The sequence below is a fragment of the Orycteropus afer genome, unplaced genomic scaffold (genome assembly GCF_000298275.1).
Source record: "Orycteropus afer afer isolate SDZICR_OR568_19922 unplaced genomic scaffold, OryAfe1.0 scaffold00325, whole genome shotgun sequence".
NCBI classification, from domain to species: domain Eukaryota; kingdom Metazoa; phylum Chordata; class Mammalia; order Tubulidentata; family Orycteropodidae; genus Orycteropus; species Orycteropus afer.
The window spans coordinates 3,913,740-3,919,158 of record NW_006921912.1 but is presented as its reverse complement, the minus strand read 5'-3'; positions in this window follow the sequence as shown (position 1 = coordinate 3,919,158).

Sequence of the window (5,419 nt, the reverse complement as noted above, 5' to 3'; positions counted from 1 at the left end):
AATGTTACTTCTTGTTCCTGACAAGATCGAGTAGCTGTATCTCTCCTTATTCCTTCCACTAGATACAATTAATACAGATCAGATGAGGATGTGCAATGAGTGATATCATCGCTTACGTCAGATAGATCTTGGCCGGAAATAAAGAATACAGAAAGATATTTATAGATGTTTTATTGACAATGAAAATGTATTTGGCTATGTGGATCATAACCAATTATGTATAATATTGTCAAGAATGGGAATTCCAGAACACTTAATTGTGCTCATGAGGCACCTGTGCATAGACCAAGAGGCAGTCATTGGAACAGAACAAGGGGATAATGCATGGCTTAAATCAGGAAGGGTGTGCATCAGGTCTGTGTCCTTTCAACATACCTATTTAATCTGAATGCTGTCAAATAACCTGAGAAGCTGGACTATATGAAGATGAGCAGAGCATCAGGATTGGAGAAAAGCTCATTAACAACCTGCAATATGTAAATGACACACTTTGCTTGCTGAAAGCAAAGAAGATTTGAAGTACTTATTTGTAAAGATCAAAGACTACAACCTTCAGTATGGATTACCCTCAATGTAAAGAAAACAAAAATCCTCATGACTGGACCAATAAACAACATCATGATAAACAGAGAAAATTTGAAGTTGCCAAAGATTTAATTTTATTTAGATCCACAGCCAAAGCCATTGGAAGCAGCAATCAAGAAATCAAATGGCATAATGCACTGGGCAAATCTACTGCAAAAAAAAACCTTTTTAACATGATAAAGGGCAAAGATATCACATTGAAGACAAAGGTGCACTTGACCCAATCACTTGTCTTTTCAATAGCTCTGTATACATTTAAGAGCTGGACAATGCATAAGGAAGATCTCAGATAAATTTATGCATTTGAATTATGGTGCTGGAGAAGAATATTAAATGTACCATAAATTACTAGAAGAATGAGCAAATTTGCCTTGGACAGACAGAATGCTCCTTAGAAAGGAGAATGGCCAGACTTCTCTCATATTTTTGTCATGTTGTCAGAACAAATCAGTGCCTGGAGAAGGATATTATGCTTGGAAAAGGAGAGGGTCAGTGAAAAAGAGGGAGACCCTCAATGAGATGGGTTGACATAGTGGCTGTGATGATTGTCCCAAGCATGGCAACTATTGTGAGCATGGTTCAGGACAAGGCAGTGTTCGGTTCTGTTGTACATAATCACAATGAGTTGGAATTGAATTTATGACACCTAACAATAACACATACAGCTAAAATCCTGGAACGTAACATAAAGCAAGGAGCTCTGGTAGCATAGTGCCTAAGGCACTTGACCGTTAACTAGAAGACTGGTGGTTCAAACCCACCAGCCACTCCTCAGAAGGAAGATGGGGCAATCTACTTCTGTAGTGATACTGCCTCAGAAACCCAAGGAGGGGTCACTATGAGTCGGGTCCGACTTGATGGCACATAACAACAACAGCAATATATAGAGAGGTTAGGAAGAGTCTAGAAGGTGAAAAGAAGAAGTTGGCTAGCTAAAGCTCTCAGGATTAGAGGAATCACCCCATTTTCTTCTGGCCTCACATATCTTGGATTGGACACTAGAGAAGCCAACAATATGGAAACCTCAATGGGTAGTGTGATAGTTAATGTTATGTGTCATCTTGACTAGTCTATGACTCTCAGTATTTTGGCAGACATTGGACTGGTTGTTTTTCCCTAATATAATGTAATGTAATCAGTTTCTTTTATGTGTTCTGATATGATCAGCCAACATTTTAAAGCACAGTTTCCTTGGAGTTCTGACCTGCCTCCAGTATGTAAATAAATGTTCTGGCAAAGCTCACTCTGTCTCTAGGCTCTGCACTCTTCATATCACCTGATCTTTGGTTCCTTGGATGCAAGCCTGCAGGAGTCTCTTGCTTGCTGGACGAACTGCCTGTTTTACATTTGCCAGTCCCTTTAATCTTGTGAGCTAACAGAGGTCTCCATTCTGCTTTCTGATTTGGTACTTTCCATAGGCCACTATTATGTGACCTATTTCCTTGAAGTAAATCTCTCTCTCCACTTTTCCTTGGTTCTCCTTCTCTAGAGAACTCAGATTAAGTCATCTTGATACTGAGAGTGGGGTTCAAATCCATATAGACACATGCCCATTGGATAGTCTTAACCAAATACTTATGAGACACAAGAGTCTGGGTGATTGTGTATTTGACTGTGAGTCTGAAACTCACAAATATAGTGACACTGGCTGGTTGCTTCTACTTTTGCTACTCAGCACAGAGAAAGAAGTGGATGAACTCAGGGCTTCAAAATCCCACTTCGAGCATCACAAAGATGAAAGGAAGTTTTGCTACCTGTTCCTTGGAAGATAGCCTTAGATAGGGTGTCATCATGTTTGTTAAAGCCCACAAACACTGAAAATTATAATTATCTAACACTTATCACATGTTTGCTTTTTGATCCAGCCCTTACACAAATCAAAATGATCCAAAAACCACACCTCTATTAATAGGAAAATATACCACAGTATATTCCAATATTATTTGTAATAGTAAAGCATTAAAAACAAAATAAATATTTTAAATTATTTGAATAAAGTATAGTACACCACCCAAAAGGAATTTTGACTTTTGGGATAATTTTAATTATTTAAGTAATGTTGTTGTGTTGTTATGTGCCGTCGAGTCAGCCCTGACTCATTTAAGTAATAAGTAAATGAAAATGAGAAAAATTTAAAATAGGAAATAAGCCAAAAATGAATTACTTTTATTTTTTTTGAATCATTAATATAATGAAAGTGATAAGAAAAATTTAGATTATAACTTTGAATAAATTAATTTGAGTGTATACCTTCAGGAAAAAAAAAAAAGGAAAGAAAGAAAAAAAAAAAGACTAAGCAAATACTGAACTCTCTAAATAAGTTTGCCTGGTGTCATGTTTAGAGAGTTCAGTATTTGTTTACAGTCTTTTTCTTTCTTTCTTTTTTTTCTCTACATAGGTTTGTCTGGTGTCATGTTAGGAGCTCTGGTGGCATAGTGCCTAAGGCATTTGACTGCTAACTAGAAGGCTGGTGGTTCAAACTCACCAGCCACTCCTTGGAAGGAAGGTTGGGCAATCTACTTCTGTAGTGATACTGCCTTGGAAATCCAAGGAGGGGTTGCTATGAGTCGGATCTGACTCCCCGACACTGGTTGTGTTTGGTTTTGCATTGGTGTCATGCTATGGCTTATTAAGAGTCTCCAAATGGTTTCTTTTCCTTTTTTTCAGTATGCATGTACAAATATTGTCTACTAACCCATACATGGTCATGGGCACACTCCTACCTGCCCAGATATACCCTGATAATTCAGCCTGCCCACCCATCTATCCACCTGTAGATCAAAGCTTGCCATCACTGACAACACAGTACTGTACATGCAAAAGGGTTCATCAGTGTAGCTTGTTGATGAACATCTGTAGCTCCCACGTACCTCTTTCTGTATTCTTCTTCCTCAATGCCACTGTGTTGATCACTCACTTTTGGCACATTGTGCTTCCCGTCACCCAAATTACTACTTGTCTCTACCTATCTAGCAGCAGTGTTCCCTCCCCTTCCTTCCCATCCCTGGTAATGAACAAGGAAAGTTTTCCTCTATATGTAAACATTTCCCTCACTTATTACAATAATGAATTGATGCAATATTTGTCCTTCTGTGATTGACCTATTTCACTCAGCATAATGTCCTCCAACTTCATCCATGCTATGACGTGTTTTGCAGATTCTACATTATTATTTAGTGTTGAGTATTCCATTATGTGCATGTATCTTGTTTTGTGTATCCATTCTTCTGTTGATGGACACTTTGGTTGTTTCTATCTCTTTGCTATTGTGAATAGTGCTTCAGTGAATATGAGTGAGACTATATCTGCTCATGTCCTCTCTGTCACTTCTTCAGGATGTATATCTAGTAATGGTGTTGCTGAATCAAACGGTATACCTAATTTGAACTTTTTAAGAAATCACTATACTGATGTCCACAGTTCTTGTATCATTTTATAGTCCCACCAGCAGTGTATAAAAGTCCCAAACTCTCCACATCCTTGCCATCATTTGCTATTTTCTGTCTTGTTGAATGTTACTATTAGTGCTAGGGTGAGATGGTATCTCATTGTCTCGATTTGTATCTCTCTAACAGCTAATGATTATGAACATTTATTCATGTGTTTGATGGCCACCTGAATATCTCTTCTGGTGAAGCATATATTCATATCTTCTGCCCATTTTTTAAATTGGATTGTTTATCTTTTTGTTGTTGAGGTGTTGGAGTATTCTATACATTTTAGAGAGAAGTTCCTTGTCAGATATGTCATTGAAGAATATTTTTTCCCAATCTGTAGGTTCTCTTTTGACTCTTTCGGAGAAGTCTTTTGAAGCACACACAAAATTAAATTTTTAGAAGTCTCAATCATCTGGTTCATCTTCTGTTGTTTGTGCATTTTGAGATATGTTTGATGGTCTCTTTATGCCATATAAAATTTGCCCCCATTTTTCCTTGAGGAACTTTATAATATATTTTAGGTTTCACATTTAAGTCTTTGATCCATCTGGAGTATGTTTTTGAGTATGGTGTGAGGTGTGGATCTTGTTTCATTTTTCTGCAAATGGATATCCAGTTTTGCCAGCACTATTTGTTGAAGAGATGATCTCTTCCCCATGTAAAATCTAGAGATGTGGGCAGGGCAGGCACTCAGGCTCTGTCAGAGCACACAGACAGTGATGAAATTTCTATTGGTCCAGAGGTAAGTGGAGGTGGAGGATGGCCACACTTCTGTTCACCAAAAGGGTGTGGAGTATAAGAGTAACAAGGAGAATGTCACACCTTTTCAATCATCAGCCTCCAGTGTGTTTGCCAGTGCTGTTCTCTGTAAGAGGAGTCTATTCTTAGGTCACTGAGGTGAACACTGCCATTTTAAATATCCAAAATGGCCACACTGCTTGTAAATCTTTAAAACACCTGTGCCATCTGGACAGCCAAAAGTCCACAGCTTAGTTTGTCTCCTTTTTGCTGTTTCCCTTTTTAGTCATCAGCCACCAGTGCAGTTGTCCATGTAGCCCTTGGTGAGCAGGGCTGATTTTTAGTTACTTCTCAGTCCCTAATAAACTCATATCGACAGGTGGAGCACTATTGAAACATAAAATAGGGCCCCGAGGGCTACTGCACTGCCACTATCTGAGGCACCAAAAGAATCCTAACTGATAGAGGGGCCAACTTCTGTCCTGACTTGTTGGGCCCTTAGCCCATGTCCAGAGTGCTAACTTAGCTACCAGAGCTCTTTAGGTCCTAACACCACCTGTAAATATTCAAACTGTCCATGCCATCAGGACAACTGACATTCTGCAGCACTGTTTCGCTGTTTATTCACGGTTTTTATTCAGGTTCTTCTACTAGTTGAT